General features: G+C 47.6%; 1 protein-coding gene and 1 long non-coding RNA gene across 11 annotated transcripts in view; one reads left to right on the forward strand and one right to left on the reverse strand.

Moving 5' to 3' along the window:
* Positions 1-27,806, reverse strand: part of LPP (LIM domain containing preferred translocation partner in lipoma) — a 676,388-nt gene that overhangs the window by 613,379 nt on the left and 35,203 nt on the right. The window contains exon 1 of one of the 5 annotated variants that reach the window (XM_060640765.3): positions 6,712-6,825. The exons of the other annotated variants lie outside the window; for them this stretch is intronic. The gene's annotated coding sequence lies outside the window, so the exon portion shown is untranslated. Of the gene's footprint in view, positions 1-6,711; positions 6,826-27,806 lie in introns of those variants that run through there. 5 annotated transcript variants of the gene reach the window in all.
* On the forward strand, positions 45-26,937 carry LOC132684170 (uncharacterized). 6 transcript variants are annotated; one of them, XR_009612593.3, is made up of 5 exons: positions 87-311; positions 7,749-7,924; positions 12,015-12,339; positions 23,758-24,079; positions 26,545-26,937. It is a non-coding gene; the product is annotated as an uncharacterized LOC132684170 (long non-coding RNA). The 6 variants fall into 6 exon arrangements; XR_009612591.3 differs by lacking the exon at positions 26,545-26,937 and having other exon boundaries at positions 108-311; positions 23,758-24,445; XR_013557953.2 differs by lacking the exons at positions 23,758-24,079; positions 26,545-26,937 and adding an exon at positions 13,484-13,857 and having other exon boundaries at positions 108-311.

Consider the following 27,806-nt stretch of genomic DNA (forward strand, 5'->3'; position numbering starts at 1 on the left):
CAGATTAACTGACCTGGAGGATCACACAGCTAGAAGTGCCACAGCCAAGATTTGAATGCTCAGAATCACCATAGAGCCATATACTCTATTGCCCCACAGCCCATTGTGATGCGAGCTAGCAGAAGAGAGAACAGAGAGATCCTTTCTAGTATGGGGCAGTGTGAACGGTGGAGAATAGATGGTGATCACAGGTCACCTCAGTCAGAAGGTGGCCATCCAGGCAGAAGTGTTTAAGAGGAACAGGAGGTCTCTGGATGAAGACAGAGGAGGACCCCTCAGGCTAAGAGAACAGCATGAGATAAAGCACGAAGGTGAGAAAAAGCAGGGTATGTCTGGAAAATGGCAGGGAACATGGGTGTCTTAGGGATGAGCGAGCCAAAGCCTCACAGCGGACAGGCATTGCTGTCTGACGATGATGGGCCAGGGACCAAGGGCATGAGTTCTTACTTCTAAATGGCAAAATAAAGAAATTTACAGTCAGGGACACACAGCTGAACATACTAGGAAAACAATGTTTCCAAGCAGAACAGTGGATGCTTCCAGCTCTACTTGGGGTCCCGTGCTATCGTGCTAAGGCCACCATACATTCACCTTCCAGGATCTGGGCCGGGGTCAGGTCCCTTCTGATCAATATACACAGGAACACTGGCCCTCTGGAGGTCTGAACTTCTACACCTCTTCTAGTAGATTCTGCCCTCCTTGAGAAGAATCCCTACAGCTCATCAAATGACTCCCAAGCCCTAGCTGGGGCACAAGCACCCGAAGTGGTTGAACGGAGTACAGAGAGCAGGACAGGAGTCATAGAATCAAAATACACTTGATTTTTGGATTCTCCAAGAATTAACAATGGAACCCTGAGCGAGTCCCTTCCTTTTAGAGAAGTTAAATTTCTTCATTTGTAAAATGGAAGGAACCATCCTACTCATATATCTAAGAGTTCTTGTGAGAATTAACAACTAATTTGTGAAATTAAATAGAAGGATATGTGTTTCTACATGCAGCCTGACATGTTTAGAATAGGTACTCCCCCTGAAAGCCACCATGATGACAGAGGTGGTATAAAAACGGCACAATCCTCCCGGTAAAGTATCTAAAACTGGAGCTGTCAACAATCCCCCCCTCCCGGCCCCCGTTGAAAATTGATCTGTATTCCCCCAGGCAAGTCATTACATCCTTTTGTGCCAAATTGTTTTCATCTTTTAAATGACCCAGTAATCCCACTTTGGGCAATATACATAAGGGAATAATCCAAAAGGAAAAAAGAAGGCAATTTGTTCAGAGATGTTATTCATAGTGCTATTTCTAGCTCTTTACATATCCCTCTATTATAGCACTTCTCTCACTGTGCTGTAATTATCCACTCCCCTTCCATACGCCTCCAAATTATCTTTGAATCAGTCCCCAGCACCTAGCACAATGCCTGGCATACAGTAAGAACTCAATAAATGTTTGTTGACTAAATGAATGGGCAATATGAAAGAGATTTTAAAAGAAATTCAAATGAGCAAAAACAAAACACTGCTTTTAAGAGATAATGCTAGAGTTTAAAAAAAAAAAAAAATGGTAATACAGACGGCAAACTATTCAAAGAGGAGCATGTGAAGACGCCCAGAAGTGAATTTCAGGTGATTCAGAATACGATCTCTGAGCATCTCCCGGCTCATGCCCAGTGCAGTATAGGACTGCCATGAGACACCCAGGGCATGAGGTCTCATGTGGAGTCACTTTGGCCCGGTGGCCAGAGCACAGGCTCGGTCACGAATCTTAGATTCCCAGCCTGACTCAGACACAACCTCACACTGACCAATCATCGAACTTCTCTGAGACCAGTTCCTCCACGCCACTGAAACATGGGGGATTTACAGGAAAGCCCATCCCATTTAAAGGAACCACAGAGGGGGAGGCGAGGACTGCCAAGTGTGAAATCAAACGTAAACGAAAGAGGAGGTCTGGGAGGTACGCTTGGACCACGGTCCTCAAGCCAAGGTGGGGCCTTGAAGCCCCAGCTCTTCCATGCCCCGCCCCCCACCCCAAGCCTTCCATTCCCATCTAATAGGGTGGCTGAAGGCTCCTAGCAGGGAATCTGCAAGAGGCAAGAATCTGGATGACCCATCAAGGGAAAACAATATGTTAAATACGGCCCACAAAGTCAGCATCACTCTGAATGTTCCGTATTCTTGGTGGGAAAGAATGCTTTATACAAATACCCAAGGAGAGCAAAGGAAGCGGCATGTTCTGCAGGGCTTATTTTGGGGCGTTCCAGCAGCTCTCAGCCAGGAAGTCAGAGGCAGGAAGCCCCTGCCCTCTGTTCCCCGGCCAGAAGTTCAAGGTTAGAAACCAAAGCAGGGAGCACACAGACTCTTTAGTCTGAATCAGCTGCAAGTCTCTGCACCCCCCACCTCCTGCATTGCACATTTTCACCTCCATCAGGGTCTCCCAGATTCCTGCCCACTGACCTTCACACTACCCTGAAGGAAACTGCCCTGGACGTCCCGTAGACAATCCCTCCAAAACATGTCATGAGCCAAGTCACTTCTCTTTGGCCCCATTTCCACCACCCTAATCAAAGTTACCACCACCTCTCGCCTACTGACGGCAAGAGTCTCCTCCTGACCCCCTTGCTTCTACCCTTGCCCCACTCCCTGCAATCCATCCCCCTGACAGCGAGCTGAATGATGCTCCCCATCACTCCTAGATTCGGGTCAAGCCCCTGATCTAGCTTACTTACACCCAGCAGCCCTTTCCCTGCCCTCCTGGCATGCTTCTTCCTCGGCCGCCCACTACCTCCTAGCATTCTGGGCCCTTTCCATTCCTCAAGTGCAAACTCATTCCCGCTCCATGGCCTTGGCATTGACCGCGCCCTCTGCATGGCTCTTCCTCCTGACTTTTGCATGGCTGACTCCTTGTCATTCAGACCTCAGCTTAAACATCACCTCCCAGATCCCTTCCTCCATTCACTCACCATCTTAGTGCCCTGTGTGAACACTCCTAAGTGTTACTTATCATTCCCTCCTATTTACAGGTTCATTTATTATCTACCTTCTCCACACACCCTAACTAGAATGTAAAGGTCCAAGGAATCATTGTTCCATGTGTCTTTTCCTTCACTCTAAACCCAGGGCTGGATCAGTGCCCAGAACAGTATGAAGCACATAGGTGGGAATCCAATAAACATTTAATAAAATTAGATGAATACATACCACCAGTGACAGAAACCTTACCAATTGCTAAAGGCAAGTCGCCCAGCACTGTGGATAACGTCCTGGGCTCTGGAGTCGGATGACTGACGATCAGTAATGCTTGCTACTCAGGAGCTGTAGGAGTTTAGGAAAGTGTTCCCATTTCTCTAGACCTCGCTTTTCTCAAGTAAAATGGGGTTAACAGCACCCGGCTACAGGAGGGCTGGGAGGATAGAAGGAGATTGATCATGTAGAACACCCCATGTGGGCTCAGCACAGACAGAATGTTCCCTGTTGTCAACGGCGGTCCCATCTTACAGGTGGGAAAACTGAGATCAGAAAGCAGCATCACCCAAGTGAAACACTGGGTCAGCAACAGAGCCAGGTCAGAAAATCACAGCTGCAATCTCTGTCCACTGCTATTCCTTAGACATCGTAATAACAAAACGCCTGATAGCATGTAACTGATTTATATACTCTGTCTTGTTCCCTAAAGGATCTGCTCTGAAGTACCTAACAGAAATGCATATAATTCATGATTTTTTTATGGTGAGAAAACTGGGGAGTGAGATGGAAAAATAAGGTGAAGGAAAAGGACAAGGATTACAAAAAAGAAGAGTCTTGGGGTGCCCAGGTGGCTCAGTCAATTAAGTGTCCCACTTCAGCTTAGGTCATGATCTCGCAGTTCGTAAGTTCTAGCCCCATGTCGGGCTCTGTGCTGACCGCTCAGAGCCTGGAGCCTGCTTTGGATTCTCTGTCTTCCTCTCTCTCTGCCCCTCCCCTGCTCGCACTCTGTCTCTCTCTGTCGCTCAATAATAAACACTAAAAAAATTTTTTAATAAATAAACAAGCATTTAAAAAATTAAAAAAAAAAAAAAAAGAAGAGTCATACATCTCATACCATTCGCCAGAGGTGGGCTTCACATTTGGGTTTAAGCTTCGCAGAGACCGATAGAAAATGGAAGGAAATACCCATGTACAGTCCTTTGGAACACTCAGTTACTGAAATGTCACAGCAAGGTGTGAGGAGATATCACCATCCAGTTAAGAACCACCCTAGTTTGTCACACTCTTGCCAACTAAAATCAAATATCCCCTTCCCCCTGACCACACGCACTCTGAAGTCACACAACCTGGGTTCAGATCCCAGCTCCACTACTGACTGCGTGACTTTGGGCAGCTCAACCCCCCAGGCTCTTCCTCTATAAAAAGAAGGTAAAACACAGCACCTAAGTGGGTCAACAAAATGCGGTGTGTACGTATGTAATTCTGTCACGTGCTACAACACAGATGAACCTTGCAGACATTATGTTAAGTGAAATAAGGCTGCCACAACAGAATCGATACTGTAAGATCCCACTTAATGTGAGGTGCCTAGAAATTCATGGAGACAGAGGGCAGAAGGACACTTGGCAGAGCCGAGGGGAAGGGGAAGGGGAAGTTAGTGTTTAGTAGGTCCAGAGGCTCAGTTTTGCAGAATGAAAGGAGTTCTGGAGACGGGTTGCAGGACGGGTGGCTACAAGTAACACCCCGGAGCTGTACATTTAAAATGGTTAGATGGTAAATGTGTACTTTACCAAAATTAAAAATAAAGTTAAAAAAAAAAAAACAGCACCTACTCATGGGTGGGGATAATAGTGACTCAATGATTTAGGTCAAGTGCTTAACCCAATGCCTGGCATTCAGAAAGCAATCAATTCATGGCAGTTCTCCTTCCGAACAGTAACAGCCCATACACCTGCACCACCAACCCTAACCTCTTGGTGCCCTTGTCTGTCACCACCATAGCAGGTGGGGGAGGACCCCAAGCCCTGTTGCCTCAATCCCAAGCCTTCTTGCCTCCCACCCGGCGAGCAGGGCTATACGCAGGCCAGCCACCGTCATGGAGCAGGAGACAGGCTGTGCGCAGGGTCCTGGGGTCCTGCCTCCCTGGCATTCTAGAGCGGCTTAGGGAACTGCTTGGCCTCCCTTCAACACTGGACAGACTTGGGTCTCCGAGCACTTCCCTGAGCTATTAGGATCCACCGCCTAATGCCACGGGCGTGAAAGTGCTTCCCCGAGACACATCTCCAGTGTCTTCCCTGAATTGAAGAAAAGTGCCCCCAGGTTCACCAGAACCCAAACTGACTGCAAAGAACTACTCATGGCCGTGTAACATCTGGCGGGCTGTTAAGAGAGGGTGGTGCCCTCTAAGTCTCTCTTTAAAGCTGTATCAAGGCAAGGAAGTGTGTGTATGTGTGTGTGGGTCTACGAGTGTGCGTCTATGTGTATGTGTAACCATGTGTATGCCTGTGTGTGTGTCTATATGTATGTGCACCTATGTATATGCCTATGAGTGTGTGTGTCTGTGTGTGTGTGTGTGTCTGTCTATAATATGTGTCTGTGCCTGTGTATAAAATCCATTCAGAGTCAAGCTCACCTTTCGATGGGAATTACACTGCAGCATTCTGACAGCTAAGCAAGAAAGCCCTCCCTGCTCAGTCTCTTTCAAGGTCTGTGCATAACTTCTACCCTCTGGGAGAAACTGAAGTAGGGGTCTCTGTTCCCCGGTTCTGCATTTTGGACAAGCTATCACTCCCTTCTAGGAAATCAGGAAAGAAAAAGATCTAGAAGCCAAAGCAGGTCAGAAGGCAGCAGCCCACATTCAAATAACATTCACATGACCGAAAGCAGAATAAGTAGAAAGCAAAAAAAGGGGGAAAAAAAAAAAGAAAATTTTACAAACAACAAAAGCCCATGTAACCTGACAGAAAGAGGTCTGAACTGGGGCAGTTAGGTGCTAGTTCTCAGTCTCACCAATCAGATCAGTAAGTGGAGGCAACTCTGGCATCCAGAGTCCCCATTTCCTCATCTGCAAAATGGGCACGCTCTTCTCCACCTCTGCCTGCAGGGGCAGCTGAACTGTAGCGGAAGGAAGAACAATGGAGAACCAGAAGCCCGGGGGTTCTAATCCCACCTAATCAGCCCTGTACCTGCAGGGTGAGTTAGCTTAGCTCCCAGGCCCTGCATTGCCCACCGTCCTGCTGCAAAAGGAGGCCGACAAGCCAAATCATCTCTAAGACTCCTTCCAACCCACACAACGTCCTGCACACTGGGTATTTATTCCAGACCGTGGATGCCATGCAAATGCTGCATATATGGCCACATTTTTATGCCCTTAAGGCCAACCATAACTCTGCTTTTCAAGCTAAGACTACCCCTCCCCAAGTGTCCACGAACGTCCTTCGGGCTTGTTGCTCTAACCCTAGAAGACAGACAGACGACAACACTCCCAAGTTACCTTCCTACCCAACTCTGGCTAGGCCTCAGGTGGGAGGAAATATCTTTCATATTTTTTTCATATACAAATAGAATTTTCCCTCGGGCAGAGTCCGCCTCCAAATCCCACAGAAAGAAGAGCTCCCCTGGGAAAGCAGCTGTCCACACCCCAAATTAAAGTGGCCAGTGCTCCCAGCAACATGTCCCATCACCCTGCAAGCCCCAGGTCTGTGAGCAGAAAGGCCATTCGCTCTGTCAATAAGGATGTACTCACGTGAGTCGGGCCCCACAGGCAGCTGGCCCTCCGCTGGCCCTCACTCCCTCTCACACACCCTGAGTCCCACTGCAAGGAGGTGGTCCCAAGGCCCGAGGGGAACAGCACTGAAACATTCTCTCCTCAGCTTCCAGTACAAGGGGCAAAGGAATGGAGGGGACGGCAGGGGGGAGGGGGGAAGGGGGCGACTTTGTTTCTGGAAACAAGAATTCAAATCCTGCTTCTCCTAAACCCTGAGTCACCTCCTCCTCTTCCAATAGATCAGTGTGGTGGGTAAACATTTCCATATATGGAGAAGCAGGCTAGAGGATGTCAGAAAACTCACCCTTCTCTCCTCTGGCACTTGAAGAACATGCCCCCACTTATGACAGAATTCCTTAATCGGAGTAGATGATTAACCCCAAAAGAAGGAGAGTCTCAATCTGCACAGGCTGACTGTTACAGGAAAAAGGCTCCCAGTCCAAACAAGGAAGTGACTGTTTTGCAAGACTTTGAATTCACCTGAGGAATGGGGCCATCTAGAAGGCACTGACATTTATGGAGTCAATCTATTCATTCAGAGGAGGAGGGTGGTATCTGGGGGAGATGTACCCTAAGCGGCCACCAAGAATCCAATCCACAAGTCTTCTGATGGCAGATGAGCCCTAAAATAATCCCCACCCTTGGCCCCAATTCCCGGACTCCCTTGGGCCAAGAATCCTCCTGGGAACGTAGTTTCGCATGAGTTACTCGTAGGACAGATACCAGGCACAGAAACCCAGAATAAAACCAGACTTTCAGAAGAACACTGTTGAGGGGGAAGGAGGGCCGAATGCCCAATTTAATTTGTATGATTACTTCCCATCAGAAGGTCCTGAGAAGTGTTTGAGTGTTTCAACTAAATTGAACCAGTACAGTCAGTCAGGAATGGATCTGGTCTAAAAAGGACTCCAGACTGAATTAGCAGAAGAGAAAGGAGAGAGAGATGGGGTGCGGGGGAAAATGGCGGTGAAGGGGAGGGGGGGGTCTACTCATCCCAGTGGTTCTGTTTCTTACAGGGATCCTGTTCTACTGTTGGCTGCAAAGGCTTTCTGCGTGCCATGTACCAGTTTTCCAGAATCACCACCCACCTCCTGCCCTGAACCATGAGGCTGCTAGTTCTCATCCCCGAGGGAATCTTCAAGCAATAAACAGCACTACTCAGAGGGCCAAGGCACCCAAGCCCTAAACCCAGGTCAGCCCACTCCTTAAGATTTTGGAAAAATCAGTTCTCTTGGGGCTTATATTCTTTCATCTACAAACTGGGTCAATATCACAAAACTGTCCGACTACGTGTGCTAAAAGCAGCTTCTACTTGGTCTATCCAAATAGTCACAGCACACTTAATTCTGATTACTTGTTTTATCTTTTGGCGAACATGCCATAAATACCTGAAAAGCAGCAAGCATTTCTTATTTATTGCGTGTTTAATAAATGAACACAAATATAAGTGATTATTAAATGAGGTAGGGAAACAGGATCAGAGAACCTTCTGGCACATGCCAGGACCATAACTCAGCACAGAATTCTGGCCACTGCGGTCCTCCCCAGAGGTCCCAGAGGCAGCCTGAGGAGGGTAAAAGGATGATCCTCGTTTGTAACTGAGAAGACTGGACATGGAGCCCTGTGACTTGTGGTTCTGTAGAAAGACTGTCATCCTGTCAGGAGCTCAGAGTCCCTTCCAATATTCCAGCAGGAACATACCAGCAGAGGGAAAAGACATTCCATGGAAAATAGCTGCCCACAGATGGCCTGGGAACTCTGGAAACCGCGGAGTAAGCAGACTACAGGGATAGGTATGAAAACCAAGAACAAAGAGTCTATGTCTACCCTCCATTTTGCAAAATAGCACTTGGAGACCAGCTTCCATATTCACAAAAGGGCCCCTCATTCCTTAATGTATGTGTGCCTCTCTTCCTCTTGACCACTGCGAACCACTGGCTCTGGGATCTTGAGAGGAGAGAAGACCACTAAGCCCGATGTCCCACCTGATTATAAATCCCAACCCCCCCCTCCGCCGGTGTCCATGACATCTCCAGTGAGGTGGCGACCATCATCTCTTACAGCTGCAAATTCCATCTTTCCAACAGAAAGTTCTTCCTTATATGGAAACCAAGTCCGGCTGCTGGCTTTCCCGTGCCTCATTCTGCCTCTTCGAACCATATGAACAACCGATGTCTGTTCCATTGGCTTGGAATTTTTGTGGGTGAATCCGGATACAGAAACAAAGCTGCCCAAGATCTCAACCCTCAGTCACTCTGGCCATTTCCTGACCATATCACCCTGCTCGCTCCTAATGTATCTGGTACCACCTTGAAATCCATCCTTTTCAGGCTTTTCCAGGAAGAACTATTGCTAAGCAGTCCATTCTGCACATGGACCCCTGGCCTTGTGGACTCACAAGACGTGCCCTGTGAAATCCCAGTCCCTGAGAAATGAGAGGAGAGACATCTTCGAGACCATTTCTTCGGCCACATTCCCACCCTTTGTGGACAGAGCTCAGGGATGTGGATCCCATTCCCGGCTCCCCATTCCTGGTCTCCTGTCCTGCCAGACCTAGCATTGTCTCCAGGACACATGGCTGTTCCAAGGAACATTAAGAGAGAGCTCTGCAGGAAAAGAGGGCCTTGCCAACTCAAACGCTCTCAGAATAATAACCAAGCAGCCTGCAGGCAGGACAGCAGTGCCAGCTTGCTGATCGCAGGGCTGGGAGTTCGTGATCCCTGACTAACTACCCCGGCACCATTCTGGACTTCATTGTCTTTACAAATCGGGGGAAAAAATGTTCTTTTGTGCTGCAGTTCTGATGGCACAGCTTGGAGTCAGGGCACATGCAGCAATGATGCCTCACATTAGCAACATGCTTTACTAGTTGATAAATGTTTTCCCAGACAGTCTCATTTAATCCCTACTGGCAACTCCACTGGGAGTATTGTACCCAATTACGTGACAGGAAAACTGAGGCTCAGAGAGGCGAAGTATATTCCTAAAGTCACACCAATAGTAAGTAATTAGAGGAACGCTGGTTTAGAAGTTAGACGACTAACAGTTCCAACTCTGCTAAGTACTAACTGTATGACCCCTGGCCAACTTTAACTTTCCTAAGCCTCAGTTTCTACACCTGAAAATTAGGGATTAAAATAGCCCTTCTGCCTCCTCCCAGAGCAGTTACGAGGATCAAATGAGATAATGAGACTTAAAACCCTCTGGAAAACGGGAAGGCGTTCCAAAAGTGTAAGGGATTATTGTGTGATTACTTGTAAATGACTGTGCATTCCATTACAAATACAAAAAAGCAGTGAGGTCATCCTCGAGACAAAGAAACATTAAGACTCTGGGAACGAAAGGGAAATGATTTGATGTTCTACAGGTTTCTGTCTGTGTGCTTCTCACTGGTAGCTGAACCTCAGCATCAACTGTCAGATTTTCAGCCGCCAAGTCGCATGTGCCAACAGGACTCTCAACACAGTGCTCCTTTTTCAGCTACAAGCGAATGCCGGCCCGAAAGGAGGTAATGGAGAGAGGGATGTCTGGAAGACCCTCCGAGAGTCTCAGTTCCGGAAACATGACCTACGACGTTCTCCTTGGAGAAGTTGTTAGAAATACAGGCTCCAGTCCCTCTGCAATAAGCCCACAGGGAAATAAACGTACAGGAACGAGCTATTTACCAGAGAGCACTGAGGAGGCTCCCAAGCATGAATTAATTAAGGACACAGGGTATTTCAAGCTGCAGACACCAAAAAGATGGAAATCAGCAAACCATTTAACATCCGAACACATCTCACAGAGGCTCAACCTGGAATGCGTGCAGCCCAGGCAATGGAGAGGTGTGCCTGCGTACCAGAGCCCCTGCTGCAGATCACGTGGGGGCGGAGGGGACCCAGGAAGCTCGGAGAGCACAGTCACTGGTCTGCTGTCCTTCAGGCCCCTGCCAACACGCTGGTCATCAGGCGCCTCAGTGTCTGCAAAGGTCCAAGTCATCAACGTCGTGCATGGAAAGGGCCAGATCTGCCCCAGAAATCCATGCCCAAGGCTGATGAGCGCACAGCTCAGTGATGATTATTTCCTGGTTTGCACCTTATCATCTCCTTCCTTGTGCTTCACATTGGAGACAGGCACTAAATAAATTTATCACAGAGGTGTGTGCATACCTATTAAGAGTGTGTGCCTGAATCCCCAGGGACGGTGCAGCAAAGGGGTATAAGACACAACGTGGAACGAGGGGTGGCCTACTCCATAAGTTCAGACTTCAGTAGGGTATCCTCAATGGGAGGCACAGACTTCCAGGCTAGGTATTCAAAGAGGGTGAGACGGGCACAGTGACAAAGGACATTCCAGGCAAAAGGAAGGATGTGAGGCCAAGCCATGAAGACCTATGTCCAGTGACCAGCAATGTGTAGGCCACTAGTGGGAGAGGTGGGCAGATGGGTGGAGACGAAAAGAGGTGACTCAGCAAGATAAACCGAAGCCAGATAATTATCGTAGCCTAAGGTGATTAGGTTGGGTTCTATTTCTGAATGCAGACTGGTTTTTTGAGAAGCAAAGCTCTGAGCACACCATGGATCAGGTTTTTGAAAACGGTCTCTTTGGGGGCACCTGGGGGGCTCAGTCAGTTAAGCGTCCGACTCTTGGTTTCAGCTCAGGTCGTGATCTCACGGTTTCCTGAGTTCGAGCCCCGTGTCTGCTGCCTCTATGCTGACAGCAAGGAGCTTGCTTGGGATTCTCTCTCTCTCCCTCCATCTCTCTGCCCCTTCTCCACTCGCTCTGCCTCTGTCTCTCTCAAATAAATAAATAAATAAACTTAAAAAACAAAAAGAAATAAAAATAAAAACATATATGGTCTCCTTGACTCCTCACCGGCCAATAATAACAACAAAACAACTATAATGTAATGAGTGTTTACTCTGTGCTGAGCATTATACTAAGCAGGCTACATACATTACGCCGTCTGGTCATATCAGCTGCCCTGTGAGCTAGGCAGTCTCACCATTATACAGATGAGAAGATAGAGGCTTAAAGAAAAAGGAAACTGGGCAAGACCCAGAGATAGTAAGTGGAAGAGGCCAGGATTAACTAACTCCCAGTACAGACTCAACCCCTTTCAACTCCAGAATGCGCTCGTCAATTTCTAACTTTCTTTCCTATTGTCCAGACTCTCCCTATCCCATTTCTACAAGATGAAACCATCCTCATAAAACTATCACAGAGGACAGTCATATATATAACAAATAAAACTCTCTACAAAAACAGCTGACAGTGTTTCTTATCTGCTTCTGTCTCCCCAGAAGGTCCTTGGAGTCAGGAGCCTCGCCTGTGTTCTCAGCACTGTGCACACAATGAACCCTCCATACTTACATGTGTTCAGTTAGACAAAGTCTTTGAAGGCTGGGCCAGGGAAGTAACACAATACTAGCTGTCATTTCCACTCTACTCTTCACAAAAATGGAACTAACCTCAGTGAGGTTCCCAAGGTCTGAAGAGGAGACCCAGCCAAGATGAAGGGCGCAGGTCAAAGATCATGTGCATGGGGCAGCCTGAAGCTTCTGCCCCTTCTCCGAGTCTGCAGGACCCTGAACCTGAAGCCAGGAGTCCAAAGGCCCAAAGGAAGAGGTAGGCAGAATGCTTCCTTGAAAAAGGTGGGGGGAACCCCAGAACCCCTCATAGTGTGACCTGTACAAAGCCACTCCGTCTCTCAGCTTTGGTGAATGCATGCACTGGGCTAGCACAGTAGTTTTCAAACTCTTTTTTCCCGGCAGCCATTTTTCCTTTAAACAAAATGCTCTGCAGGTGCTTACTTGGAAAGTAGGTAACAACAGAGCTGGTGAGGCCAGGCTCCAGGGCTCCCTCTGTTCTTCTCCCCTCTTGTGATGCCCCACCAAGCACCCCAACCACAACCCCACTTCTGGAGTCCGGTAGTGCTGTGTGATTCAGGAAAGCACAGCTTGAACACCAGCAGCCTTCTGAGCTCTTCATGGTACCTCGCAGCTCTGACGGTGGTAGCCTCCAACACGAGCTCTACCTCCTTAATTAAGCAGCTCTGTAATTCTATCAGTGAGACAGGGAATACACAGGGTAGCAGGGAAGAAAGAGTTCTCAAATCAGAAAACGTGGATTATAGGGGCACCTGGGCGGCTCGGTTGGGTAAGCGTCCGACTTCGGCTCAGGTCATGATCTCACGGTTTGTGGGTTCAAGCCCCGCGTGGGGCTCTGTGCTGACAGCTCGGAGCCTGGAGCCTGCTTCCGATTCTGTGTCTCCTTCTCTCTCTGCCCTTCCCCCAGTAGTGCTCTATCTCTCTCAAAAATAAATAAACATTAAAAAAATTAAAAAAGAAGGGGAGCCTGGGTGGCTCAGTCGGTTAGGCATCCGACTTCATCTCAGGTCATGATCTCACAGTCCGTGAGTTCGAGCCCCACGCCAGGCTCTGTGCTGACAGCTCAGAGCTTGGAGCCTGCTTCAGATCCTGTGTCTCCCTCTCTCTCTGCCCTCCCCTGCTCATGCTCTGTCTTTCTCTCTCAAAAATAAACATTAACAAAAAAAAATTTTTTTTAAGAAAACTTGGATTATAATCTATTGAAGACCTGTGTTCTCAGCAAGCAAGTTATCCATCTGAGTTTTCTCATCTTTAAAACAGGAAACAATATGGTTGTCTACCTAATAAAGCTTTTATGAGAACTAATATGCATAATAAGTTGCTTGCTAGAATGTTGCAATAAATACTGTGTTGTGATCCTCTCATCTATAAATTTATCTAAGTTCACAGATGGAAAAGAGGCACTGCTGTGTCCAGAGCAAAGAAGATGCTCCAGAAGTGACCAGGGCTCCACACCCTCGTGGACATTTCCAAACGGAGCAAACAACAGGACAGCAATAAAGAGCCAGAGGGAGGAAAATACTTGTGTCCCAAATGCCCCACAGCTCATCTCTGAAAAATTTTACAGCTTGTCTCAGGAAACTCTGAAACCCAAGGCCATTTTAGGCTTTCAAGAAAGTCAACCAAGACAGTCAAGGGTGGAGAAAGCAAGCTTGGGAAAACAAATGACCCAGGTCATTGGCACAGGAGGAAGCGTTAGACTTGGCATCCCAGCTTCCGGCTTCCATACCGACCAGTGAAGGGGCTTGAAAAATCCCATCTGTCTCTGAGCCTCAATTTCCTTAACTGTAAAATGGGGATGAGAACAATCCCGCTTTCTACTTGCCCTTAATGCTGTATAGAGCCGAGGAAGTTAATGAGTATGAAACTCTGTCAAAGTTCTCAGCTGTGAACCTATATCAAACTTTATCATTTTTATAATTTCAAGTAACAAGTTGAACTACTGTGGAAAATAACTTCAATGTACCCATAACTTGGGAATCATCCCATCCCATGCTCCAAATGCATGATTCCCTGTCTGTGGCCTGAGTTTTGTCCCGGGCTCCCTGCACATCCTGAAGCTGCTACCAGCTTAACCCCTGCGTCATCCCAGCACTCCCATCTGATCCCAACTAGTAATCTGAGTTTCACAAAAAATAACATCCAGTTGCCCCAAGGCCAGCATTCGGGATTTCAAGGACGGGCCCCCAACCCATCTTTCCAGACACATCTCCCATTATATTGCTACATGAATCCCTGGCTCCAGTCAAGAATGTACCCCCAATTCTTCCCAACCCCAAGAGTTGGCCATGCTTCCCCCCCCCCCTTATTCTGTGCCTCCAAATCGGAGTGAAAAATCTCTTTACTGTCCAATGGGGAAGTGGATCACTTGAGAGTGTTCTGTGACTGGAGTGTGGTCAACAGAGTCTTTATTGCCCCATTCTTTCTCTACAGTTGGTCCCACCAACTTCCAGTGCATAAACATCCACATCATAAGAAGAAATACTACCGTATTCTTTGTCGTCAATAAATCTTTTCATGTGCCCCATCTTTTTAAATAATTTTTAACATTTACTTATTTTTGAGAGAGACAGACAGAGCATGAGCAGGGGAGGGGCAGAGAGAGAGGAAGACACAGAATCCGAAGCAGGTGCTAGGCTCTGAGCTGATGTCAGCACAGAGCCCGATGTGGAGCTCGAACCCACAAACCTCGGGATCATGACCTAGCCAAAGCTGGACACAACGGACTGAGCCACCCAGGTGGCCCTCACATGCCCCATCTTTAAAAATGCTTAAAGTCGTCGGTTAAGCATCCGACTTCGGCTCAGGTCACGATCTCGCAGTCTGTGGGTTCGAGCCCCGCGTCAGGCTCTGTGCTGACAGCTCAGAGCCTGGAGCCTGTTTCAGATTCTGTGTCTCCCTGTTTCTCTGACCCTCCCCTGTTCATGCTTTCTCTCTCTCTGTCTCAAAAATAAAATAAATGTTAATAAATAAATAAATAAATAAATAAATAAATGCTTAAAGTCAGATATGACCATGACACCCATTTTACAAATAAGGAAGTTAAGGGTCCATAATATAGTAAGTAGCTGAGCCTATAGCCCAGTGTAGGCCCTTGGCTCCTGAGCCTGTGTCACTACCCATTCTCCCCAGCAGCAGAGTGCAATCAAAACCCTTCTATAAAGGTGCTGAGCTGTCTTGTGGCTAGCTCGCTGTGTGCCCCTGCACAAATCACTTTCCCTCTCTGGACCATAACATGAGGACCCCAAGGCCATCCCACACATCTACACCCCATTTCTCTCCTCCAAAGGGTTTCAGAAATGAAACCGTGGAGAGGCACTACCAAGGTAGTGTCTCGCACACGTCTTTGGTCAGTTCCATCCCGAGCTTTCCCTCCCAACCCCCGAAGCTCATCCTGAAAGAAGGAAGGAGGACTGATCTGAACGTCAAAGGGCCCCCAGAACTCTACAGGGCGGCACGTGGCGGCATGACCACACAGACCAGCAAGCGGCTCCCCAAGAGCCGCTGCGGTCACGGTCACGGTCACGGTCACGGCACAGGAAGCTTGTCGGCAAACTGCTGGAGGGACAGGCGATTTTTAAGAAGTTTGAAATGCAAGAGCATTAATGCGGAGGGCAGTCTAAGACTCCCGCTCTCCTTCAAGGTGCTTAAGACATCAGCTTCCCTCCGCAGTGTAGGCAATACCACTGAGCACCATGTCTCGTGCGATGTGGAGACAGGATGCGTGTGGCAAGCTGCCGTGTAGTCTCGAGTCCACACGCAGACTGCCAGGCTCGCCTGGGACCACAGGAGCCTACACCTGGCCCAACTTCTGTAAACGACTTGCCTGGAGCATTCGTTCACTCAAAAGGCATCACCGGTATCTACTTGAGAGCCAGTGGTAGGAGGAGGTGAGGCTTCTGCTCCGGGTACTTTGCACTAATGTCGTCAGAGGCTTCCCAACGGCAAGAGAGTAAGTCCAAGTGCTTTACCTAGTATCCCAGGTTTCTCAATAACTTGGACTCAACCTTCTATTCTCACCATGAACTCCCTCCTACTGCCACTCAGCACACATCCTTTGCTTTTTTTTTTTTTAACGTTTATTTATTTTTGAGACAGAGAGAGACAGAGCATGAACGGGGGAGGATCAGAGAGAGGGAGACACAGAATCTGAAACAGGCTCCAGGCTCTGAGCTATCAGCACAGAGCCCGACGCGGAGCTCGAACTCACGGACCGCGAGATGGTGACCTGAGCCGAAGTCGGATGCTTAACCGACTGAGCCACCCAGGCGCCCCCACATCCTTTGCTTTATTCAGACTAAACTCTTAGCTTGCACTGTTACCTTTGTTTGACCTGCTACCCTCCCCAGCCCAAGATCAAATATAGATATCCTGCATGTCCTTCAAGGCCTACTGGTCACCCCCAACAGGAGGGAGACTGCCCTTTGAAGAAAGGTAGTTATGTCCACAGTGTTTCACGTATTACAGGACATCTAGCGTCTCGAGCTCTGACCGCGGAATGACAATAGTGTTTTGCCTCCAGCTCTGAGATGACAAAAAAAAAAAAAAAAACACCCCACCACGTTTTCAACTGCCCCTTAGGGAGGAGTCACTGCCCCCAGCTGAGAACGACCCAACCATGGTCACCCTACATGAAACCTCCCTTACCTCTCAGTGCATTTGAAGCCATCTCTCTTCTCCAAATCAGCTCATCCGCTCTCTAGCATGTCAGTCATAAGCTTCCTGTAGTCTTATCATGCACCTGACTTAGCCATTCTCTTCCCAGCAAGGACTCCCAGTGGAAGAATCCATGACTTCTCTGCCACAGTGCCAATCCAGCACAGTGTCAGGCTCATAGGAAGTGTGTAATAAACACTCGTGAACAAATTATATAAACAAGACAACTGCCCAGGGCATGACTCCCAAGAGTGTGTAGATGGCAGATACATTCCCTCAGTGGGCTCATCAGAATTCCTCTCCATCTCTAAAGAGCCTTCCTGCACTGCAGAAGCAGACTGCTAAGAACTACATTTCCCACACTCCCTGGAAGCTAGTGAATTCATGTCCAGCAAGAAGATATACTTGTGTGAGACCCAGAGGGTAGAAGTGAAGCTAAAGCTTCCTGCCTCTATTTCTACTGGCAAGCACCTTCTGGGGTGCTAAGAGCCAAAACACAGCCCTATGTGGTATGCCAGCATCCTACCACCAGCCGGGAGGATGCTGAGAAAAGTCTAGAGGCCCAGCAGTGGCTTCCTAATCCCCTCTTCCTCATCCCCAGATTGTGGTGGTGGAATAAATTCTTAAACTCAATAGCTGCTGATGTAGCCTCCTGTTCCCACTGTTCCAGCCTTTCTAACAGTTTTGTTAGCATCTGTTCCCCCGAATGAATCCCTTTCCACTTAATGATGTGGAATGTCTTTCCTTCCCTTCAAGCCTGAAGATGTAGGGGGGGGGGGGGGGACAGATCAATTAGCTGATGATCCGTTCCTCTCTTTCGTGATCTGCTCACGTAAGACCTATGTCTGTCTGTACCTAAGACCTTCCCCCTTGCCTCTGTGAAGGGAAGAAATGTATCTCACTTTACGGCAAGGAGCGTAACAGACCTAAGGAACATAAATAGCAGGTCATAAGCTAATCAGAACTACACAAAGTCTAGCTCCTATAAAACTAAGTGTGTTTACAGCATAACTGCTGACTCTCTCCTGAGAATTCTTGGCTTGACCTCTTTGTTTCCCAGAATTGCCACCGACTAGTTCAGTGCCTCAAAGGCATGCCGGCTGCAGACCTATAGCCCATCTGCTCTGTGCAGCCCCACAGAGTAGGCCTCCAGAAATGTCTGTTCCTGTCCTTGTTTCCTCATTTATAAAACAGAGGCGGCAATCATACCTTCCTCATAGGCGGGCTTAGAGGATTCGATGACTCACGAAGAATAAAGCAGCCAGAACAGTGACCGCTTGCGAAGCGTCGCCTGGTGTGGAAACCGAGAGCAATCTTAGGACACAGGTATAAGCCCTACTTTGCAAATGAGGAAACGGAGACTCGGAGAGATCATGTAACGTGCCCAGGTCAGACAGCTAGTAAGCAAGGAGTGGAAGCAGGATCCAAATCCAGGTCCGTGGCCTTCCACCAAATCTGAAGCTCCTTGCACCTCAGCATCCTGCTTGCCGACATGCACACCTAATGGAAAAATGTATTAAACTGGAGGAGGAAAATCAGCCCCTACATAACAGGACTGTACCTTGGGAGCTCTCTGGGCATCACAGAATGATAAGGCCAATGTCATAAGCCCTGCCCTTCAGCACAGTCAGCTCCTGTGGGTAAAATTAGCTCAGCTCTGCTCCGGTGCCGCCTAGAGCCCCAAGGCAAAACTCACCCCGGGCACGGTGCGGCCTCACCTGACCCTCCCAGGAAGGGTCCCTCATGCACCTCATTAGGGCCTGAGATGACTCATTTTGCTCTTTCCTGTCTCCAGCTGCTGAGGTCACCTCTCTACTATCCAGAAAGACAGCTCCAAAGGAGAAGTAAAGATGAAAATACAAGCAACCATTCTGTATTCCTTTCCCCAGGGCAGTTCCCAGCAAGGATGGGGTGCCTGCCTGCCATGCCAGCTGTGTACTGGGGGGAAGGAGGCTGTGCTGAGTTATATAACCAAGTTGAGGACCAAAGACACACATTAGCCTAGACGGACTCCTAAGACCGCCCTCCTTCTTTTACTCTAGTGATGACAGTGTTGACTGGGGGAGGGGCCTATTCTGTATTCTTGTGTCTTGTAGAACACAGCACATGGATGGTCATCACCAGGGTGTCCTCTGTATCCTCCCAACCCAATGCCACCAAACTTGAAGGCAGAGCTCAAATGCCACCTCTCCTGGGGCCTCCCCTGTTCCCATGCCTACCTAGCTAGAATTTCCATCATACCCTCTATAATGACTTAGCTCTACCCTTTATTATTTGGCATTTATTCATTCAGCAAATATCTCTTGCACACCTACTTTGGACTTGATGATACAGAAATAAAAGAAATGAGCCCTGATCTCAAGGAAATGCAACCTACTTCGATAAATAGCTGGAAATGGGGGAAGTGGAGTTATCAAGGGTTAGAGGTGTATTCCAAGCAGAGTTGATTTCAGAGCAAAATCTTGAAAGGCACATGGGCGCTACTGTGATAATCTGGGGAAAGGAGCAATGTCCTCCCCAGGGAACAGTGCAGGTTAAAGTCATGGAAGCTACGGAGAATCCCATGGATATTCCTGGAATGCAGGATCTGTCTCAGAGGTTCATGAGATGATCATGGAAAGAGGCAGGGGCCAAATTACAAAAAGTCTTCTAGCTTATGCAGAGGATTGTGGATTTTACCCAGAATGAAGAAATCCTCCAAGGATTTTAAAAACAGAGATCTGGCATGAATGGATTTGCATTTTTGGAAAGTCACTCTGGAAGAAGGACAGAGAATGGGATGGAAGAAGGTGAGAATAATTAAACCACACAGGCAGAAGATGCTTAGGGTTGGAACTGAGGCAGCAGGACAGCGAAGGGCAGGTAGGAGTCCACCATGTTTGACTCAGTAAGATCAGAGACAGAAAGGCGAGGGGAAGGGAGCAGGCACCCAGAGTGAGCCCCAGTTTCCAAGGTTGGGTGATTAGGTAGATAGATGGTGATATCATTCGCCAGGGTGACAATGCTGAGACAAGTTGAGTCTGAGGTAACTTTAACATGTCCAACTGCCTTTTGGATCAAAAGGCACTGACCTACGTGGGTCTGAAGCTCAGGAGTTCTAAATTGAACGTAACCCCTGGGACCCATGAGCACAAAGACAATGCAGGTGGCCAAAGACAGAGCTACAATACGAACACGTATGAGATGTACAGAGAACAGGAGCCAGCAAAGCAGCTGTGAGGAGAGGCCAGAGAGGCAGGGGAAGAATGAAGGAAGCAAGAGTGGTCAACAGTGACAATACCACAGAGGCCAGAGCAGAGCAGTGGTAAAAAGAAATGAATTGGCCCCCACAGACCTGGGTGAGAACAGCTTCTGTCAGACTGAAATGGGCTAAGAAGCCCAAAGAAGGTAAGGCAAGACAGAGAAGGAAAGGGGAAACTGCACGTCGTCCGAGAAGGACACGTGGGTGTGTGTCTTACTTCCCCTACTAGACGACAGGCTTCCAGAACGGTGTTGTCCAGCAAAAATATAAGGCAAGCCATAAATGTAATTTGTCATCTGCTAGCACAAACCATATTTTTAAACAGCAAGACAAACTAATTGTAATGATACACTTCATTTAACCCATGTAACCAAAATATTACCACTTCATAAGTAATGAACATAAAATTTATCAGTAAGGTATTTTATGTTTTCTTTTCTATAAAGCCTTTGAAATCTGATGAATGTTTCACACTTACAGCCCATCTCAATTCGAACTGGCCATACCTTATATCCTCAACAGCCACATGTCATTCTGATTTAACTATGATGAATCAGGGCTCAGCATGGAAGCTGGCTCACTATAAACCTGACATAAAACAAAAATGATGAAATGAATGGATAGGTGACGGACAGAAGGATGAATGCATGGATAGGTGGATGGATGGATGGATGGATGGATGGATGGATGGATGGATGGACTGTCTGTCCTCCACTGAGAAAATCCATGAACTCTCCATGGTTTCTTTCCCTCTATCAACTGTATTTTAAATTCCAATCTTGAGTCATGTTGAACCAGAGCCCCGGTTGAGTTTAATATGAATACAAACAGCCTCATTTCCATTCCTTCTCAACTTCTTCTCTTCCTTCAAAAATCACAAATGTTGTCAGTCTCTCTCATTTTCTTAGAGCAAAACAATTCTGTCAAACACTAATCAGAAGACCTACTCCTTAAGGGGCACCTGGGTGGCTCAGTCGGCTGAGAGTCCGACTCTTGATTTCAGTTTAGGTCATGATCCCAGGGTTGTGGGATTGAGACCCGCATTGGGCTCTGCACTGAGCGTGGAGACTGCTTGGGATTGTCTCTCCCTCTGCCCCCATTCGTTTCCTCTCTCTCTCTTGCTCTCACTCGCCCTCTCTCTCTCTCAAAAAACTAAAAAAAATTTTTTTTTAATTAAAAAAAAAAAAAGATGACCACTCACATATATCTCAAGCAGGCCACTTCACCTCTCTGAGCTTCCATTTCCCCCACCATAAGAATTTAACCTTATATAGTCTGCATATCTCGTAGACTCACTGTACAACTCAAACTAATAAAGACACTAAAATATTATACAGAAGTAGGGGTCCCCCAGAAGTCTCCCTGTATTATCACTATATGCCATACGACCTTGTAACGTTATAAGCTTCAATCATGTCTCCACGCACACATTCGTAACAAGAAAAACCCTGCAAGAAAACATCGGTATTTTAATTTGCAACATCACTGTCCTTCCCTTCTCCCTTCAAAAACCACAGAAGGTGTGCTCACTCTGATTTTCCTAGAGAAACACAACTAGGTTTTCCGAGAGTGATCACACCGTAAGGTTTGCCTACAAAGTGAAGCCTTACAAATGCTGGTCAGGGTGTGACCACGCCCGGGGGATGGTGTGGTTGGAGACTTAATCACCCGTCTACAGAGAGCACAGAGAAAGCGTGCCTTATTGTACAGACATGAGTTCGAGTTCAATAGTGAAAATCTTCTCCACCCCACCCAACCTCCAAGAGCTCCATGGTAACAACTATCTGGTTTCACTCTGCTTTTTGAATATGAAACACAGAAATACTGGAGGGATTACAAAAGGTAAGAAGCTGAAATGAGGTGAAATGAGGACTTCTTAGAGACACAGTTGCCAAGTTAGAGAAAAAAAAACAATGAAGACGATCCATTTGTTTCTTTTGTTGATCAGGGTCACCATCCACAGACCCGATGGAAAAACAACCTCCTTCAGGGACGCCTGCGTGGTTCAGTCGGTTAAGCACCCAACTTCGGCTCAGGTCGTGATTTCATGGTTCAAGAGTTCGAGCCCCGCGTCGTCAGGCTCTTTGCTGACAGCTTCTGTGTCAGCTTCAGATTCTGCGTCTCCTTCTCTCTCTGCCCCTCCCCTGCTCGTTCTCTGTCTCTATCTCTGTCTCTCTCTCTCAAAAATAAACATAAAAAAAAAAGCCTCCTCCAAAACTCTGTGGCTAATCGACCAAGAAGGAGGGTCACTCACAGACCCCTAAGATGAGCAGCGAGCACCCTAATTTAGCAGGAAAGGAACAATAAGAACAAGAAAGATGTGTGGAGGCCCTGAGACGGGGTAGGGGGCTGGAGGGCTGGAGACCATGGGGACACAGTACACGAGAGGCAAAGCACAGCCTTAAATCTTGTTGGTCAAAATCCCAATCTTCTGCTGTTTCTCTTTATGTGATCCCCCTTCTTTAATGTTTGTTTGTTTATTATTATGCGGGGGGAGGGGAGAGAGGCAGAGAGAAGAAGAGAGAGAGAATCCCAAACAGCCCTCCTCCATCAGTACAGAGGCTGAGGGAGGGCTCGAACTCAGGAAACCGTGAAATCATGACCTGAGCTGAAACCAAGACTCAGACGCTCGACCGACTGAGCCACCCAGGCGCCCCAACCCCCCTTTTTAAAGCCAAATCAAAAAATTACCCACTGACTGATCCAGCTAAACAAAGCTATTGATATACAGGTTGCAAAGTACGCCAAGGAAAAATTTTAAAAGCAGATAAACTCTGTTGCAAATGTCATTTAATCCAAACTCTGTCCTACCAGCAAAAGATAAATTCTTGTTCCACTTAGTATTTCTCAGCCACACATTCTCCAGGGCCAGTAAAACTCTTGTGGCAAAGCAGCCCTCACAACCAGTTTCCCCCCAGACCATGCACAGACTTATGCCCTCACCAGCCATGTATTAAAGTAAAAACCAGAAAACACTAACATATCGTGGCATGTAATACCTTAAGTGGCAGTGAAAAGCAGGGTCAGTTTATAAAATTTTGCTGTTGCTGTTTAACAAACATTTATCGGGGGGTTGTGGGGGGGTGGTGCCTGGGTGGCTCAGTCGATTAAGCATCCGACTTTGGCTCACGTCATGATCTTAAGTCTGTGAGTTTGAGCCCCGCGTCAGGCTCTGTGCTGACAGCTCAGAGCCTGGAGCCTGCTTCAGATTCTGTGTCTCTCTCTCTCTCTGACCCTGTCCCACTCACACTCCGTGCCTCCCTCTCTCTCAAAACTAAAATAAACATTAAAAAAAATTTTTTTAAACACTTGTCCTATGCCAGGCAATTTTCTAAGCGCTTTGCAAATATTAATTCATTTAACCTTCCCAAGAGCCCCTATGAAGTAGGTACCATTATCATTATTCCCATTTCACAGATGAGGAAACTGAGGCCCGTTAACACAGAACTAGACAGTGGCAGAGCTGACAAGTGTACCTAAGCAATCTGGCTCAAGGTCGATGCTCGTGACCATCATGCTTCGCCGTCTCTCAGTTGATCTTGTTTATCTTCCCCGTTTTTACTGTTGGGGTGGGGTACCAGAACTCAAATAGTACACTCACTATCATCAGCACAACTGATACATTCTCTCCCTGAAGTTACAGGACAGGCCACATCCTAACCAGGAACAGTATTATTGGTTTACTCTGGGAAAGCCCTGTCACAAGACCAGAAACATGCAGCATCCATGTGATCACCATATTATCTCTGTCATTATCAGAGTGAAGAGTGAAGGTCAAGTGGAAGGCTCGGGGACAGGAGGAGATAGACCGCAGCAGCCGTCTCTCCACCAGTGGTCTTGTCGAGGGGACCGGAAGGCACCTGAGCTGAGGCTTCCTCTTCCCTGAGCTCTGCCACTGCTTGGAGCAAGGACTCTCCGGTCCTCATTTTGCAGAAGAAGACAACAATGGCCCCATTTGCTGTTACACATTACACTTTGATGCAAGAAAAACACCGGTTCCTCATAGATGTCACTGCGAATTCATCAGACACAGAGGCTACATGGCGTAAGAGTGGAGCGTTCAGGCTTTGCAGTCAGACAGGTTAGAGTTCAAAGCCTGTGCACGTCATTGTGTGATACGGTGCAAGCCCCACACTGGTTCTGACTTAACCTGTGCGAGGAGGGAATGATGAAAATCCCTATCTCATGGGGTTGCTGGGAGATCAGAGACCATGCGAGCAAACTGAGTGACACCTGGCACCTGGCAGCTGTTATTTAAAATAAAAATGAAGCGGGGCGCCTGGGTGGCTCAGTCGGTGAAGCGTCCGACTTCGGCTCAGGTCACCATCTCGCGGTCCGTGAGTTCGAGCCCCGCGTCGGGCTCTGTGCTGATGGCTCAGAGCCTGGAGCCTGTTTCGGATTCTGTGTCTCCCTCTCTCTGACCCTCCCCCGTTCATGCTCTGTCTCTCTCTGTCTCAAAAATAAATAAACGTTAAAAAAAAAAAAATCAAAAAATAAATAAATAAAATAAAATAAAAATGAAGATAAAACATGCCTGCTCCTTCCCGGTCCAGATCTGTCCAGATCCTTCCCCGTCCCCTGTGAGAGGGATAAAATGGACATGCGGCCCCACCTCCTTCCTCCCTGCTCAATGGTACCACTGCGCTCACTCACAGTCCCCTGAGCACAAAATCCTTTAGGCCCCAATCCCTCAGTCAGTCAAGTTCTATGTTGTTTCACATGCTGGTGCTCTTGCTCATGTTCTCCCTTTAACCTAGAAAGTTCTTTACCGTACTCCTATTCATCTCACAAGACCCAGCTCCACATCACTGACTCCGTGAGGCTTTTCCAGTCATTCTCTCCTTTGTGCGTTGGGTGCACATCAACTATTACACTGGTGACATGAAAGGCGATGGCACACCCAATACAAGGCCGCAAGGCACCAGTACACAGAGATATGGTCACACGCGCTGCTAAAATATTTCAGTATTTCCTTGCCTCTTGTTAAAAAGCTTCTGTTTCAAGGCCCCCAAGCGTCCTCACAACACCCCAATTTTCCCAACCCCTCCCTTAAGACCCCAGATCCTCTTCACAATCTATGAACAAAATGGTTCCCCTGGAAGAACTGGTGCCCCTTCAGTCTGGGTGGCTCAGTTGGTTACACATCTGGCTTCGGCTCAGGTGATGATCTCGTGGTTCATGAGTTCAAGCCCCATGTCGGGCTCTGTGCCACCAGCTCGGAGCCTGGAGCCTGCTTCGGATTCTGTGTCTCCCTCTCTCTTTCTGACCCTCCCCTGCTCACGCTCTGTCTCTGTCTCTCTCAAAAATAAATACACATTAAAAAATAATAGCAATACATAAATAAGTATCACCATATACATGGATAACTAACCTGCTAAACTAAATGCTGATCTGCATATTTGTGGACAGGGACTGATATTAATTACTGGGTAGGATGTTCCTTAAGGGCCAGAAGCACATGATTCCTCAGCAACCAGAACACTGGGCACAGAGCAAGCTTAGAGCAAACACTGAACGGATTCACAAGGTCTCCCTCCTCAGCCAAGGCCCAGCACATAGCAGGCCTTCAATACGTTCTTGCTGCCCACCTGCCCGACTGCCCTACTGTGTGCAAATCTGGACCCAATCTGCCTCCTGCCTCCCCCAGACACCCAGTCCACCTCACTGGCCCCAGCTGCTGTGTTCCCATCCCTCCTTCTCTCCTCCAGTGGCCCAACCTTGTGGCCAGCTCTCGGCCACACGCTTCCAGAGGTCCCGATGCTGACAAACCCAACCCAAACTTGCCCAAGACTGGCCTGGGGGTCCTCATTCTTGGACTAAGGGAGTGGCCATAAAAAATATGTTCCCTCAAGGCACACGTGAGATCTCCATTTAAAAGTTAACCAAAACTGGGGCGCCTGGGTGGCTCAGTCGGTTAAGTGTCCGACTTCAGCTCAGGTCATGATCTCGCAATTCGTGGGTTTGAGCCCCGCATTGGGCTCTGTGCTGACAGCTCAGAGACTAGAGCCTGCTTTGGATTCTGTGTCTCCCTGTCTCTCTGCCCCACCCATGGCTCACACTCTGTCTCTCAAAAATAAATAAACATTGAAAAAATAAAATAAAAAAATAAAAGTTGACCAAAACTGTTAAAAACATTCCTTGTATTTTCATAAACTGATCTTTTAAAAATGGTTGCATATCACATCGGTTCACTTTCTCTTTCCTCATCGTCCAGTGTGGCAGGAAGGACAGGGTCTCCTGTCCTTGATATTAATGATGGGGAGGGGACTTCTCCAAGAAACACAGTTGGCTCATAGCATGACAGGGGCTAAAGTCTAACCTCAAGCATCTTAGTCCAGGGCTGTTCGGTTTCCTTGAGCCAGTTCAGCTCAGTAATGCACAATCTTACTGAGCTAGGATGTGTTGGACTAGGATGTAAACATACCACATGTGGCCCCGTCCCGCCCCCCCCTCGGTCCCTTAATGCTGCTTTGCTCTCCTGCGTAGCACCTTTCACTCTTTGAAAGCAGGGATGTTTACTTGTGTGTTGTCCGTCTCACTTCCCAGACTGCAAGCAGGATGAGGCCTTGGACCGTGTCTGTCCCCTTCGCTGGGGCACATGTGGACCATGCAAAGAAAAGGGAATCTGGAGCCAGATCCAACAGCGACTCCCTGAACCATCGGTCACCAGCAGCCTCACCACGGACAAATAACTCAATCTCTCCAAGCCTCAGTCTCTTCATCCTTAACATCCAAATAATGACACCTACTTCCTATGTGTGTGGAAGCAGTTTAAAAAAAGAATATTCACCAGTGCTTCATACACAATGAGCAGTCAATTGATGCCTGCTTCTCCCTTTTGCTAGTCGTCACCAGTGGTGCCTCCTTCACCCCCTACCTACCCTCCTAAAGCTCCTTCCCCTATCAGTCACGGCAATGCTAGGGCCACAAATTGCCCTTTTCCACCTCAAGGTGTCAGCTCCTCCCACAGACCCTTTCCAAGGCAGGTTATCTACAAGGGGGACCCGGGCAGAGCTCACAGTTGAAGCCAACCACATTTTCGTATCCGCCAAGCTCTGACCTACTTCCCAGCCGAACTAAAGCAGGTGACGCTAGTAATGATTCAGCAAGGGCTTTCTTATTTTTTTCGAGTCATCTTGGACATGGGACATAACCCAGAATCATGAACTCATGGAGCTCAGAGGTGCAGGGTCCACAAAGCCAAGCCCACAAAGTCCGACTCTGTTACTTTATAGATATAGACTCTGTGTCCTAGAGAATGGAAGTATCTTAGCCAAAAAGAAACCCCCAAATTCCCCCAAAGTTTAGAAACAAGAGCATGGTTCCAATTCTAACCTAACAAAGGGCGTCTGGCTTGCCCAGCACTTTCTCTCATCTCAGAAAGGATCCCTTATGTCTCAGAGCTTAAATTCCTCCTGATTCCATTCCAGACAAATGTATTCTCTCGATTATTAAATATTCTGCATCTTTCTAGACGATGAGAGAATTTCTCTAATTTCTAGCCCCATGAAAGTACAGTGACACACCTAGAAATAAAACTGCAAATATTTTAAATTATAATAGATGATATAAGAAAAACCAATAGACTAGAAGTGAGGAGGTATGAAGACAAGACTTAGTTCTGCCTCTAACTACTCCTATGACTTGAAATGAGACCTTCTCCCCTCTGGATCTCCTTTTCCTCATATTAAAGTGGGTCTGCTGGACCAGGTCCTCTCCAGCTGTGATATTCTAGATCAATGCATCTCATGTCACCTTTAATACATTATTATCACCCACTATCCAAAACAATGAGACTGTGACTCATT

This window comes from Panthera onca, chromosome C2, assembly GCF_046562875.1.
Source record: "Panthera onca isolate mPanOnc1 chromosome C2, mPanOnc1 haplotype 2, whole genome shotgun sequence".
Taxonomy (NCBI): Eukaryota; Metazoa; Chordata; class Mammalia; order Carnivora; family Felidae; genus Panthera; species Panthera onca.